Raw genomic sequence first — 16,979 nt, forward strand, 5'->3', positions numbered from 1 at the left:
ATGTATTGCATTTCTTTATTTTGTTTTCACTTTGGAAGGTTTTTTAGCAATGCTGAAGTACTAAGGTGACTAAGAATACAGTTCAAATAGCATAATTTCAAGCATGTCTAAAGGAGCTGTCTAGAATTCTAAAATGCTACCATAGTAAATGGGGATGTGCAGGTAATTTTAAGAAACAGTTTGGATGGCCATATGTACAAATCTAATTCAGAATGATATGAGTCATGCCTTAGAAGAGCCCATCTCTATTTTCTATAAAAATATTCTGTGATACCTTATTTAGAAATACAGACTATCCTGCATTGAAAGGCACCCACAAGGTTCACTGAGTTCAACTCCTGACTCCAGACAGGGCAAGCTAAAAGCTAAATCATACAGCTAAGAGCATTCCCTAGATGCTTCTCGAGCAGTGACAGTCTTGGAACCATGACTGCTTTCCTGGGGAGCTTGTTCCACTGCTTGATCAATGAACTCTTCCCCAATATTTAATCTGAACTGTTGATGATGCAGCTGTAAGGCATTCCCTTGTGTCCTATCACCAGATGCTAGAGAGAAGAGGTCATCACCTCCTTCTCTGCTTCCTCCCATGAGGAAGTTGTAGACAGCAATGAGATCACCCCTCAGCCTCCTCAAAGCTGAGCAAACCTACTGTGTTCAGCCACTCTGCATAAGTTATGCCCTCTAGACCTTTCATCATCTTTGCTGTCATCCTCTGGACACATTCCAATATTTTATATCCTTCTTGCATTCAGAAAGCAGAAATTGCACACAGTACTTGAGGTGAGGATGCTCCAGTGCTGAGTACAGCTGGACAGTCCTTTCCACCTTTCCACAGTTAGTTACCCTGTGCCTGGTGATCCCCAGGATACAGTTGGCTCTTTTGGCCTCCAGGGCATACTGTTCACTCATATTGAGCTGGTCATCAAACAAACCCTCCAGATCCCTTTCTGCAGGTCTGCACTCCAGGCTCTTTTCCCCCAGTCTATACGTTCATTCAGGATTACACGCAGGTGCAGAATCCAGTATTTGTTATGTAAATGTCATATGATTGGTAATTGCCCAATGATCTGGTCAATGATCTCTCTGGTCTATCATGACCTTACTACCCTTCACAGAATCAACAGCTTCTCCTATCTTAGTATTGTCAGCAAACTTATTTTGTGTGCATGCAACTCCTGTGTCCAGGTTATTGATAAAAACACTGAAGAGAAATGGCCCTAAAATTGAGCCCTAAGGAACAACACTAGTGACTGCCTGCCAAACAGGTTTTACCCGTTTTCTCTTTCACTGTCTTAATATCTGTATCAAAGCGTTATCTTCAACATGCTTCAGGAATTTCCTGGACCTGTTTGTGTCTGAGGTATGAAAGTCCTGGCTAAGATCTAAGAAGTTGAAGTCATCCATAAGGCCAAGAGCAACTGATCTAAAGATTTCTCTTAATGCCTTATATAGTAATACATTGATGTCATCATACTGGATGGGTGATCCTACAACAGCATCTACTTTATTAGCTTTTCCCCTAAACTAAACCCAGAGGCTCTCAACCATGTTGGGCCTAACTGCAAACACTGTGCAGTGCAACCCCTCCTCTACATGAAGCACTACCCCTCCTCCTCACCTGTCCTGGCTATCAATCCCTAAGAGACATACATTCGGTGGAAAACCTTTTGGATAACCTGAGTGAATATTAATTTTCACTGGAATTTGCAATACTAAAACCTGTTGGTTGCTTTTCAGGAATTCAGTCCTTCAACTAATGTATCCTAGGTCAATATCAATCTGTAGAAAAATTTGGTATTCATAGAATAATTTATTATTTCTTTACTTGTAAACAAAAGATAAATAAAAGTTACCCAAATGGCGGTGAAAGGGCCCAAGCCCTTCTGAAATCAGATGAGATTTCACTGTGTCTTTTCAATCCTTACAAATTACAACAGGGAAGTTGCACATAAAACAGTTTACTATTAAGATGTATTTTTATAATTTATTATGCAGACCACAGGCAAACTGACATATCATGTGACTTATCGTAATCATGTAGCCATAAATATAGGGGTCTTGAAGGTACTTTCAGGAAACCTAATTTGTTGAGGGAGGATAGTCCATCATTTGTTGAGGTAGGATAAGAACGTTTTGGTTTTGTTTGCTTAAACCACTTTTAAAAACTTCCAGAGAGGGACACCTCAAAAAACTAGCATTTAGAAAATACTTGCTTTTTTCCCCCTTGCCCCATAATATTTCTATTACCCAAATTGCTGAAGAAAACAATTGCTTCACCAGTTTTGCCATAACATTTTCTGAATTGTTTGAGTCTTTCTAGATCTTCTCTTAAAAGGCATGTTTTCTTTTTTCTTCAGCTTTTACTCATTTTTTTTCCTTTCCTCCAGACTTCTAATATCTTCATTAAGAGTTTGTGCATGAAAGTCAACATAATAAGGCACCTTCCTTCCTGAACATTTTCTTGATTAGGGAAACTGGGACGGAAAAGAGACAAAGAGATTGCTTTAAAAATTTAAGAATTTTTCTTTACATTCTTATAAAATACACTTTACTACTTTACTGCAGTCTCACCAGCATCAGATACTAGAAAACCACTTTTCTTTCACTTTTTTTGCTATTACTATTTTTGACTGACATACAACAATCCTATTAGTCTGCCTCAGAATTAGATTTATCTTTTCTCTTCAAAAATACTTTTTAGTCCATTATAACCTCCACATTCTTCTCTTCAACACAGTGATCAGCCATTTTCTCCTCATCTCGTAGCTATTTCTTTGACTTCTCGTCTCAAGTACTTTATTGAATGTAATCCTGTTGATCTGGGGGTAGTTGTCCAAAGCTTTGATAAACTTCTGACATCATAATTTTAAGTAGTAATTTTAACCTCACCAGTCTGGGCATCATACACCATTTTCCTAAGCACAGTTTCTATCAGTCAGCTAAGAAAATAATAAAAAACTAAATAGTACTAATCTCCTAATCAATGAGATTACAGGACTTCAGTGAAATGCATTACCAATTAGGTAGTAAACCATACTTAATCTCTTCCATTGGTAATAATTTCCTGTAATAATTACACAGAGATAAGGTGTTTTCTGTGAAAATATCTTCATCAGTAGGGAAGCTGGGTAGAAAGAAGGGGCTAAAGGAAAGCACTGTTAAGATTTTTGTGACCTAATTTTCTATCCATAGAAAAATGTAGTCTAATGCATCTCAGATTTAGAGAAAACTATCAAGTAAAAGGAAGAAAAGGGAATAATTCCTGTTTTATCTAAATTTAATATAGACTATAAAATACTGAAATATATTAGAGAATCTTATTCAGAGTCGAGTTCAGTTTTAGACACAAAAAAACCCCTTTTATATTTGAAAGTAGCATGCACAAGTCCTACTTACTACAAAAATTTATGTTTTTCCTAATTATCTGTATCAGTGATCTGATTATTGATGATCTACTGTGTGTAGAAGGAAATACTGACTTTTATATCTAGGATTTTTTTTTTTGAAAAGAAGGGGGAAAAGAAGGGGGAGAAGTTTCAACTTACATTTGTTTATTTTTGCTGTTCAAGAATACACATTTACCTACCATCATGGACATGCATTTCTGAACATTTATATACATCTAAGAGTTACATGTTCAGACATGACAAAACACAGAGCCTCATATTACAAGGATAAAAGTTAGGATGCAGATGCAAAGGACTGAGTTAAATAAACAGACAGCTCCTTTTCTGAGAGGGAGCAAAGCTGTCCTTAATATTAGACAGAATATGAAGTTTCAATACTTAGGCTTTCCAAATCAAAGAAAAGAAGTTTTGTACAAGTGAATTATTAGATTACTGAGAGATTGAAATGTGGCTAAAATGGCTTTAGGCTATATGGTACTGCCACAACACAATCTAACTAGCTGCAACCACTGCTCTCAAGGAGAAGCTTGCTATACATAAATATTTACATATACCTTTCTTTTCTCATATGACAGCAACATCTTACAAGGACAATGGGACTGATTTTTAAGGCATTTAGATGGTTTAGATTGTCTGCATTCTATTGAATGTTACGACTAAAATTCTTTTATAAAACTGTGTTATGCAGTACACTAATAATACTGTAAAATACAAGATATATTTTTTTAGTGAAGATTTTTTAAGAATCACTAAATAATGCTTGCTCTACTAATCAAGAAAATGTGGCAACTTGTAAAAATCCTGAAAATGAGAGAGGATTTGAAAAGTAAGAAAATGAGCCCTAGTTCACCTCTGGGCTCACCTGTCAGTTAGTTTATTTTTACATCTCCCAGATCTTGCTGAAATTCATTAATGTACTTTTAACTTAAACATCATGTACTCATCAAAAGTATATATTAGGAAGCATGAAATTACTCTGTTCTTGGCTCTAGAGTGCCAGCTGCAAGCTCAGCTCATAACAGAACAGGATAAATACAGAAATCAAGACTGTACTGCTAAAGCCAAAGTCATGTATGGTCAGATCTATTCTTTTTAATGCTGTTTAAAGTTCACTTAGAATAGCTTTGGGTTTTCATGGATATGCTTAACAAACTTGTCTCTTTAATAACATTGCACTGTTAACAGCATGTGGAGAGGATCCTAGCTCAAAGAGGCTACTGCCTGTCTCAAACTTATTAGCAGTTTCATTGACAAAAGAACTTCACAGCAAAAAACCCCCATAGAATATGTTACATAGCAATGGACTTTTTTCTCGGTGTCAGTACACTCCTGCAGGATTCTTCCTCTATACACTACTATCAGTTAAAAACAAGCTCTAGCAGCAAAAAGAATATTTCACCCTGCAGGAAGAACAGTAAAGACAGCCTGCTCCTGCTGTGCCTGTACTTTAGGTTACCTTGTTGTTGTTGTTATCATACCAAGATAGGACAAAATGATACCAAGTGGAGCTCAAAAGAAAAGAGTCCACTTCTTTACACACAGAACAACACAAGAAATCCACCATGTTAATATAATTAAAATATGTCCAATATTCTTCATTCTGAAATCACACCGAAGGCTCTATTTATGCCAAGTAAAACTTACAATAAAAATTGTGTAATAAAATTGGTTTAATACACAGAGTCAAGGCCTTTTCTGCTTCTCACACCACCCCACCAGTGAGTAGGCCGGGGGTGCACAAAAAGTTGGGAGGGGACACAGCCAGGACCGTTGACCCCAACTAAAGGGATGTTCCATAACATACAGCATTATGCTCAGTAATAAAAGCTGGCTGAAGAAGAAGGAAGAGCGGCACAGTCAGAGTGATGGTGTTTTGTCTTCCCAAGCCACTGCTTCATGGGATGGAGCCTGCCCTTCCTTTCACCTGCCTGCCCATGGGAAGTGGTGAATGAATTCCTTGTTTTGCTTTGCTTGCACCTGCAGCTTTTGCTTTGCCTATCAAACTGTCTTTACCTTAAACCATGAGTTTTCTTACTTTTATTCTTCTAGTTCTCTCCCTCATCCCATCAGAGGAAAATGAGCAAGCAGATGCTTAGTTACCAGGTGGGCTTAAAACACAGCAACTCTATAAAATATATATAAAATTACATGATCTATAAATATCTCATAGCATATGGTTAAATAATAGAAAAATTTATTACAGAGTTCAGTCCTGTAGTGTCTTATTAATGATCTATTCATTCATTTTGGTTAATGAATGGACTGACAATGAGTGGCTCTGCTTATAAAGCAGCACACTAAATTTAAAAAGGATTTTAGTGACTTGTATTACAGCAAAATTTAAAATAACGTTGTTCTGTTCCTGAACATGTTTCTTAGAAAGAGTAATCAAACACTTTTCCCTATCTAGGACCATTAGTTAAGTAGCCAAGTGTGTAAGCATAAATTGAAGCATTGAAGTTTTCTTGCTTGTTTGTTAGCCTTTAGCTTATAGAAGTCATGTATTTAAACATTTACCTTAAAGAAGGAAATAAAGGGGTATGTTTATTCTGTATAACTTGTAACTCCAAATACAGTTTTAAGATATTTCTGTATTTACTGTAAGCTAATAAAATGAAGATAGAGCTTGTAAACTGAGGTGTACATTAGTGTAATTGCATACAATTTTCATACAAATGTGATGGTATATTTCCTATATATTGCTGTCGCAGGCAAGAAAAAGTCCCTAGAAGAGTGAATGTAACCTATTTTAAGTTGTTGATATCCAACACAAATGGCTGATCACCTTTTAAGGTGCTGAGGGGGAAAAAAGAACACACAAAAGAGCACATTTCAGCAACTTTTACACAGACACACAGACACACACACCTGCATGTGCATAAACATTGTCTTCTCTCCCCTCTTTCAATTACACATATTTTCACCATGTCTTATACTCAGTCTGTCCAGTTCATCCAGCCAGGTGTTATGTAGCTTAGGAGGTTGAGGTGGTATCTCTGCCTTTAATGATTTCTGCTGCTCCAGTCCTTTGTGCTCCTCCCTGGCCTGGGTCACCCAGGGCCACAGTCCCTCAGGGTTGTTCCTTATCCAGCATGGGTCATCTGTGGACTGTGGTCCCTCAGGAGTGTCCCTGCACTGGCACAAGTACCCCAGAGACCCCAAGTGCCTTTAGAAACTTCATGGAGTGCCTTCCTAAAGCTTGCCTCTCCAGCCTCTAATAGCTGCTTGTGTCTTTGTTAGATAGGTTTTGGTAGGGGCCCTTATTACTTCTCTGATTGGATCGAGCTTGGTGTAGTATAGTGAAATTTTGATGCACAATTAATGTTTTCCACTGTGGTTTTCCTTTGTCTCGAGGCAGCCTGGACCCCATTTGAACAGACACACTGCAGCTCATGGTGTTTGCCCCACATGCCACAACTGCTTACAGTTATCTGCTACAGACTCCACTCTTTGCTCCAGTGAAACACATATGTAAGATTATATGATGAAGATTAAAGAAGTAATTGAACATCTATGCATCTGTCAACATGTAAGGGCTGAGAGTCATTTGAAACTATTATTCTTGACACAAATTATCTTTTCTTTTGAAAAAACTATTTTAGCTTTTTATTTCCACTTAGGGCATTACTTCAGTTATTGTTGTCTCATTTGTAAAATTGATTTTATGTTGAAGTGTTCACCAAAGAAAAGATCTGTGTGTTTCTGTTTTCTTCTGTCTATCCTTTTCTCTCATGGTTTCATACTAAATAAATGAAATGTACAAAGGAATGAACAACAAACAAAAAACACAATACAAAAGATATCAGCCATTTAATCTTTTTTAATAATTTGCTTCCGTGGTTTTGGAAACTTTCTATTTATGGGATATTGTTTTATAACTAGACAGTCCCTATAATTTTTTAATCAAGTTTCATAATTTATATCCTTGACACTGAAAGCTGAAGCGCATTTTGTATTTTTTCTGGATTCTTTCCTGAGGTTAAGATTTGCAGCAGTTTCATTTGTTTTGTTTGCTTTCAATTCAATATTTTAGCTAATTACTTTCCTTTGAAGTTGATTTAACCTTGATTGTTCAGTACTCAATCATTTCACAAATTTTGTTTGGTTGATTAACTGCTCTTAATTCTGTGGCAAGGTACAGAGTTTGGGGTAAAATAGCAAAAAAGAAGAGATTTTCTATGATTAATAAATATTTTTAAAGGGAAAGTGAGGCTATTGAAATATGCTTTCTAGCAAAGTAAAATCACTGAAAGTTAACAAGCTTCTTAATTTCATGGTTGATCTTGAAATTGCATGAGAACATATATTATAAAAAAAGTTAACTTATCTTAACAGTGTTTATTTTTGCCGTGATTTGAGCAAAAGATAAAACTGTTCAATTACCTCATTCAACATAGTTACGTAATCAAGAAAATTTGCGTGTTGGTGGGTCACACTCAGAAGTCATGTGCACTGATTTTCACAGAAGATCTTTAAGTGTCTAAGTTATAAACTGACAAAATGCATCTTATCCAAAATTTTAACTTGAGAAATGCTTTCCCCTCCATTCTTATTATTCACAATCTTTTCAGAAAGCATCAATTCTCACATGGTTTTTATTTCCTCATGCTAGTCTAATTCAAGAATCACTATAAATCTAGATCTCATCTTTACAGGAAAGGAAGCATAATAACACAGTTAAAATTGTTATATACACACTTCATTCCTACCACTGCTCTTTATGTTAGGGTCACCCTTTCACTCCCTTAGTCCTGAGGCATTGTAAATGCTCTAAAAAGCTTATGGTCTGTTACTAGAAACAGCAATACTCTATTACAGGCCTGTGTGTTTATAGATCAATCATACCAGGATTCAGATGTAAATATAATAAGAAAACTTTGCCTTACCCTTTTATTGCCCAAGGAAATAATTTCTACTGAAAAGTGTGGATGACAGAAGCAGAATGACTTTTATAGACCATCAGTGCATGGAACCCAGGCTGAGAGAGAGATTATATTAAGATTTTAGAGGGGAGGAGGTGAAAGAACTCTTGCTATTGAAAGCACAAATGTCACTTTTATGGTAAGGACTGCTAAACAAAACAGAGTAAAACAAAACAAAAGAAAACAAAGTTAAAGCCTTCAATGTCTGAAAAGAGGACAGGAGATGTTGCAAGCTGTCACCTATGACTGTGTAGTATTTTGGTTTCTCATAATCAAAACAATGAGAATACACTGAAATACACTGCAGATTCTGGAAAGAATAGCTTGTCTGTTTCAGAGGCATGTTTAAATCTGGCTTGCTTTTGTCTAATTTGCATTACATAATTGAAAGTCTTTTATACTACAATGCCTCTCCTCAGTTCAATGGAATAATGCATTAATTTGTTGAAGCTCTCTCCATTTAAGATTAGAGCATGATAGTGCACAGGAAGTGCATTTCTCATAGCTCTACTGCTAACTACTGAGGAGTCTCGAAAATAGTGTAAGTACACCTTATAATATCTGTTTATCCAGATAAAATACAAGGAATCTTGTCAAGACTTTTTCTTTTCTGATCAGTGACACAGATTCAAAAATGTGAAGTCACAGGAAGAGATGAAGATGCATATGTACACACATGAGGGAATATTTGGTAGGGACTCTCATCTGAGAAGTTTTGCTGTCTTCCTACTACTATTCTTGTGCAACATATAAACTTCTCAATGTTAATCAGTTTCACTTTCTGACATCTAGTACAAATTACAAAACACTGTTACAGCATATGAGAAGTAGTAGATACAATACAGACACTGCTTCTGTGTAAGGGGCAGAACTGTTGCTATAGTCAACAGTCCCAGCTTTCTCTGGAGGAAGAACCAAGAGTCAAAGGAGAAGGAGGGGAGGGTACAATAATGAAATACAACCAGGGGGTGAAATTTGGGTCTATAATGAGTTCCATTAAAAGAAGTGGAACAAAATAGATAAAATATACCAAGAGACACAATTCTTCTAGTAGAATGAAAGTAGAGTAAATCAGAATTCTTACTGAAAAATACCAAGGTGACATGTCACAAAAAAATTTATGGCAAATGTAAGACACCATACATTTCCCAAGTTTAGAGGTAAAAGTTGTACTGGGTCTGGCTGGGATGGGACTACTTTTCTTAATAGTGGTTCACCTTGTACCATGTTTTACATTTGTGGCTAAAACAGCCTTAGTAACATAACGATGTTTTATCTGTTGCTGTGTAGTGTTTGCACAGCATCAAGACCACCTATGTTTCTCACTCTGCTGCCCCCCAGCAAGGCAGCTAGAGGTGGGCAAGAGTTTGGGAGCAGACACCGCAAGACACTGACCTCATCTACCAGAGGAATATCCCATACTATGTCATACTCAATCCCATACTTATACTCAATAAAAGCAGGGAGAAGGCTTGCCAAATTACCCAGATAGTCTGGGTGGGACCAGCCCCTCCTCTGCTGGTAGGAGGTGGTAAGTGCTTGCCTCTTCATCACTTGGTTGTTTTTTTGGTGATTTTTTCTTTTTCCTCTTTCTTTTAAACTGTCTTTATCTCAACCCAAGGGTTTTTCTTAGTTTTGCTCTTACAATTTCCACCTATGTTTCTCTGGGGACAAGGAGCGAGCCAGCAGCTCGTGGATGCTTAATTGTTAATTGGGGCCAACTCACAACAAAAGTGAAAAAAAGCTGGGATAAAAAGGTCACATCCAAGAGAGATTCTGTTAGAAAGGATGCAAGTCTTGTATGCTTCAGCTGAGATGAGAAAGAATTTTAATAAAATTACTAATTTGAAGGAAGCTGTTGGTGAAATGAAAAATAGATCATACAGAACTGTAAAATGATTAAAAATAAATTAAGTGAAAAAAAAGAGTTATTAAAAAAATAAAGAAAAAAAACACAGAGAGAGGAATAGCAGGTGTGGAACTGAAAGAAAAATGGGAGATGAATTCACACAGAATCTTGTTTTATTACAATCTTTCATTATAAAGAGTTCTTTCTACTTTCATGCTGATTTAAAATTCATGTAACTTCACTAAATCTCACAGAATTAGAAAAAATTCACTGAAGTTATACAAAATCAGTTTAATGCTTTTAAAAATTAGACAATTCAACATATTAGGGAGAAAAACATTTTCACTATTCCTATACTATAGTGTATATGTAGACTGTGTATCATACACATAAAACATATACATACTGCATGTACAGAGTACATGTATAGAGTAGATAATCTACATGCACATTCTGCATGCATATGTTGTCCGTATATATGTAGATAATAGATATATAACTTATACATCTCTGTGTGTCTACATATCACATAAATATTGTACATAGAAAGAAAAAGCATATGTAGATGACAGTCAATTCTGCCTTTGTTTTTGGTTGGTTTTTTTATATTGTTGTTGTACCAAGATTTTCTTAGTCCTGAATAAATGCATGGCAAATATAATTCATCCACAGCAATATAATATAATATATATTATATATAATATGTATAATATATATATAATATAATAGCAAAGAGACTACATCTGTCTAGAGAAGGAGGATAAACTTTCCTTAAAACAGACAAAAGGAAAAGAAAAAGGAAAAGGGGAAAGAATCATAGAATCATAAACTCTGTTTTCCTTTTCCTTTTGTTTGTTTTAGGAAAAGGAAAAAGGAAAGGGGAAGGGGAAAGACAAAAGGGAATCGGAAGAGGAAGGGAAAGGAAGGAAAAGGAATTACTATTTACTCTCTTTGCTCCTTGTTCTCATAACTCTTTCATTAGGAGTCAATATGGTCTCCACAATATTGTATCACAGTGTCACCTATAATGTGTTGGCTATAGAAACAAATTAGGTTAAAACAAGGACAACCACAAACAAGTAATCGAGGAGAAATAAAATAGAAGGTTTACAAACCATTGATACTGCCTTTTGAACATTTTCCACTTTGTGGATCTTCTGTATGTCACCACAAGTTGCAAATGTATCTACACAGAATACACTGGAATGGAGAGTGACTTCCAGGCTAAAACCCTTGCTGCAGTTGTTGCTGGAATGCTAGCTCTAGGGAGCTCCTCCATGGACTTTTCACTGAGCTACACCAGATCTTACATGACAGAGAAAGAGCAGATAGCCAACATAATTCTCTGAGGCAACTTCCAGTGATCTCTGCAAAGGCTCTTACAACTGTCTGATTCCTCATCTTAAGAGAGTCTTAAAACCCAGACCACTCAAGAAGTATTAATGTCACCAATTTTTCTAAGAGCAAGACTCTACTCTTGAAATTCTAGGCAATTTTTAGGCTCTGTTATTTTTAAATCAAGTAAATAAGTAATTCAATAGTTGTTTGCCATAATTACCAGAGTTATTATTAACAACTTCTAATAATTATTAGGTCTATCTATTCCATTTTATTTTATCTAATCAATACATTAGGTTTGACACAGTAACTTTTCTGGTAGGGAGAACAGACTAGACAAGTAAATGGTGTTATTTTTGTTGGTTTAGAATACCTTTCCTATAAAACACTTTGCTTTCCTCCCATTTCTCTTTCCCATGATGAAAGAAATTCCTTAAAATTTATATCAAAGAATCAGAACATAGGTTTATATTTTTCAACTACTTCATATTTGGTTCTAGATACAACTAGTTTTTCATCCAAGTTGGCAGCTGCAGCCCTGAGAGGATGCAATTGAGCTCTGAGGATATATTTCAAGACCATAAGCTTAAATGTCCTCAGTTCAGACTTACTTAATATTGAGAAATATCTGTATTACACAGGGGCCTTTAACTTGTAGAGGAATTATTTGAATAAGGTTTTTCTGGTACAATCTGGAATAAATGATTATTCAAACAATCGCATGTCAACTATTTTGCATCTTCCTCTTAATAAGATAATACCTTATAAAATAAATAAGTTAAACACTACAGAGTTTCTCTTGTGTACTCCTGCTGATTATTAGGGAATTCTTAAATTTGATTTCGATTTTTGGTGGGGTTTTGTTTGTTTGTTTGTGTTGGTTCATTTTGTTCTTGGTTTTGGGGGGCTTTGGGGGGTTTATTATTATTGTTTTATTTTATGTTTTACTGGAAGATTGCTTCAAATTATGTGACCTCTATTTTCTGGTCTTAAGCATCTAACTTACCAGACAATACAATTTTTTTCTGCCAGTTGAAATAATCCACTCCTTCAAAATTAGGAACTTTGCCAAAAATATATGTAGTACATTTTAAGGATTAAAAGGATCACTTTGAGAATTAGGGAGATATTACATCCCCTGCATGAAAGCAGCTGCTAGCATTTTCCAAATGTATATGGGTCTTCAACCACAAAAAATTAATTTTCTTTGGATTTATTTCCTTTCCATCCATGTCTCCATTTCAGCACAATTCATTTTACAAAATAGCAGAAATCTGGTTTTCCATAGAAGTTAGCACATTTTTGTATTTAGTTATCTGTATTTGGGGAGGAGGGGACAGGGTTAGTAACTGCTAAATAAACATAATTGGAAATTGTAGATTAAATGTCTGTGAGCTTTTCAAAGTATTTCATAGGGTCACAGAATGGAAATGATTGAAAGGAATCACAGTGGGTCATCTGCTCCAACCTCTCTGCTCAAGCAGGGTCATTCTAGAGCACATTGCACAGGATTGTGTCCAGATGATCCTTGAATGCCTCCAGTGAGGGAAACTCCACAACCTTTCTGGGAAATCTGTTCCAATGCGTGGTTCCCTGCATAGTAAAGTTCTTCTTTTTGTTCTTGTCATCCTTGGCCAGGTTTAATTCTAGATAGACCTTAGCCTTCCTTGTCTCATTTCTATTTACTCTAGCAACTGTTGTATTCATTTCAAGATTCTCCAGCAGATTTTCTATAGAAACAAAAGCAGCCCAACCACAGTCCCCTAACCACTGAGGGCAGTAAATTTCATATTTCTCTGCATTGTTAAAAAGACTTGAGCTGACATTAAAAATCTGCACTGAATAATATCTTCTACGAAGTATGTTACCAGTTGCATTTGGATATTGAGGTCCCACATAACTATTTTGCTTTAGAGTACTTCCTCTCAGTTTCACATATATTAAATCACGAGGATAATCTCTGTCTCTTTCCTTCACACATGCACATCGGACCAATCCCACACTAACATATCTAGGCATTATTTCAATATTACTATTATCAGTGTATGCTGGAAGGAAATATTCTATTTTCTAAAATTATATAACTAAATCAGTCAATCATATTTGTGATATTAATTGGCTGGGGTGAAGATTTTGACTAATTTTCTAAAATAGATGATTGACAGCCACTGAAATTGCTCCTCTATATAAAAGTAGAAAACTGAATCACTGTTTTGTTCCTGAAATTTGATAATATCACAGACAAAATTTTGCCCAGTTTCAATAGTGGCGTAAATTGTGTCTAGCTTCAGAAGTCCTTTGGATCTGTTTTTCATAGCTGCCTTGCACAAGCTGAAAATGAACAGAATATTGAAATCAACAGTAAGGTCTAATTACATTAACTCAAACATGAATGCTATTTGATTTTTAATACAGATCTGACAGACATTCTATTGCTGGTCCCAGTTGTCTTGCTTTCCTTCCATCATATTAGAAAAATTTAGGCATATTGATGTTTTCCTTCACTGTCTCATTTTGTGTTTTCTAACAACCCATTAAGTAATTAAACTTTTCAAAACACTCAGTTTTGACCTATCTCTGTTCACATTGACCTTCATGAATTAGGCCATCAAAGAAGTTTTAAAAATCCCACCAAAATGGAATTTGACTCGGACTAATTATTCCCAGGGGGAAAAAAAAAATCTTTGTAATTATTGCCAAATTCCCAAGCTTTGTCCAAGCACAGCTGCAAAATTATACATTAAAATCCATGTGCTTTTTGAGTAGTTTTAGTACTTGTTTTATTTTTTTACTTAACATAAACATAAGAAAAACTATCCTACCATTTTATACTACATCTTGAGTGCTTTTTTCAGTTTTCACTTTAACGCTTACTCTTTGAAAAGCTTCATTCCATGAGTAAAATCTTCCATAAATCTATTTATCCTCTTAATCAATGTCATCACATTATTGCATTAATTTTAATATGGTGTCAGTTTAAAACTATTATTTTTATTTAATTGTAATGGACTGTAGACAAAAGTTCTTTTACGATAACTCTAAATCACCTTTGGAGATACTTTTTCAGCCTAAAATAGAAATATACTGCACTACTAGATGAAGTATTTGCCTTCTGGTTTTGTCAATCCAGAACTGAATGGCCTACAAATACATTGTTTTGTATCTGTTGCAAAAGAAACTCAAAAGGTTCTGTAAGTATGTAAAACCTTCCCAGTTACAGCAGCATCAGTGAAGGAAACCACAGTGAGACCTACTGCCCTAAATTGCTTACCATTTTTCAAAGGTTTTACTGAGTGTCTGCATTTTAAAGAGGAAGCTTAGTTCTTGTTCACACTTTTCAATCTTTGATTCTGCATGGTTAGGATTATTCTTTTGTTCCAACTCATAACCTATCATACCTATAGTATAATGAACAAAATTTCTCCTTTTAAACTTACAAATCCTGTAGAACAAAAATACTTGTTTTCATATATGACTGATACCAACCAAATCCTAGTAACAATTCTCATAGCCATTACAATGTATTTTTCTCTTATGAAGGAAAAAAATCTGTTGTGTAGGAGCAGATACTGATTCTATTCTCAGCTGGCTTTTCAGAACTGTATCCCCTTCCATTCCCTCACTTTATATAAAAAATCCTGGAGATAAGGAGAGACCCTTGGAGATAAAAGTTATAAACCCACTTCTTTCAGAAGGGCAAGAAGGAGGACCCTGGATGTTACAACAATGAAAAGTTATAGAAAGGACATGGAGCATGTCCTCTTGGAATATCCTTTCAAGTATGGAAAGAACAAGAAGGTTGTCAGGAGCAATCAACCTGAATTTACCAAGACAAAGTCACACCTAACCAAGCTGAATGCCTGTGAAGATGAACTGAGTGCCTCCATGAATGAGCCAAGTGCAGTAAGTGCAATATATACCTTAAGTTTACCAAAGCTTATAAAGTGGACTGCAGTGTCAGGAAGCTAAAAAGTATGGCCTGGAAAAGAAAACTCTGAAGGCATATGAACTGACTGTATTAAAAGGCAGAAGTCACTGGAAAATCTCCAGACCTCAAGGTTGTTCTGCTAAAAAAAAAAAAAAAAAAATTGCTCATTCATTTTGCGTGTTATAGTGAAGTAATGCAACTAAACCTATAGATAACTCCTTCACTCAGCAGATGCTCTGACTCTACTGGGGAGCTCATATTTATAATGCCAGAGGTTCTCTAGGGTAGAAAATACCTAATTTACATCAGCAACCTGTCCTGTTATACTTCAGACGCAGAAAGTAACCTTCCTGAGCAGGTGCAGGCTTTGAATATTTTGGTTTAGCTTGACAAAAACTGCTCCATAAATCCATTAGAGTGCTAAAGCTAATGACGATTTACCAGTTGAGAGTTTTGAAAGTAGCCCTTGAATGGAAAATTTTGGAAGAAGGATAACACTTGTAAAGGCCTTGTATATTTCGGTTGTATGTGCTAAAATTTCCTCAGGCCTTTTCAACCTCTGGAAAATGACAATCAAAGCAAGATGATTCATCTATTCAACAGCCATACCTAATACATACCACCATCTGGAACTAGAATTTGTTTAACTGAGTTCACGCCTTTGGAAATCCAAATTCTTTGATATAACCAGGAGTTCTTTCTAAGGTACAAAAGAGAACTTTTGATGTTGTTGTTTTGTTTCTTTTGTTCATGCTGTACTAATGCCTAAATCAGGGCATTACACTTAGATGGGAAATGGAAGGACAAAATTTATCTCTGACATTTGTATCACCTAGTTTCTTACTTCACTTTGTAATGGTCATGGGGAAGAATTCCATTCTAGAGAAAGAATACTTTTGTAAATGATGACAAAAGCTGATGACACAGCTTTAATTCTAACAGATCTGACTGTAAATAATTCTGTTAGAATTTATCACAGATCAGACTGAAATTAAAACTAACTTGAGTTTGCATGGGAATTTTTGCAGGGTTTTGTTTTGGTTTTTAATGAAATCTATCTGAAATACACAAGATTTTATATAGTAAAAGTGGAGTGAATTCTGACAGTCAGCCTTTGGAGCTTTTCATGACTGAAGGAACAATAAAGCAAGAAACTGTCAAGCTATTTTTCCAATAAGCTATTTGATAAAGAAGCTATTTTTATGATAACAGATTATTTGTGAACCAGTACAGATTTATACAAATGTATTATTTAGCTGTGAATGGTTCCCATGGAAAATGAAATAAAATGCAGTCTGTGTTCTCATGAGGGAAAACGAGTGTTCTCAAACTTCTGTGGTTATTCCCTATTGCCATTTTTCATTTCAGTGCAGGAGAGCTCACCCAGGTGACACATAATCACACAATCTTTTCTTTTTGTTTTTTTTTGTGACTGCCTAACTGAAGCTCTTAAATGGGAAAATAAGCAAATGGATGTTGAGTAATAAATGAGAAAATAAGGCATCTTATCCATGTCCGCATGAAAAACGAATACT

Source organism: Corvus hawaiiensis, chromosome 2 (assembly GCF_020740725.1).
Source record: "Corvus hawaiiensis isolate bCorHaw1 chromosome 2, bCorHaw1.pri.cur, whole genome shotgun sequence".
NCBI classification, from domain to species: domain Eukaryota; kingdom Metazoa; phylum Chordata; class Aves; order Passeriformes; family Corvidae; genus Corvus; species Corvus hawaiiensis.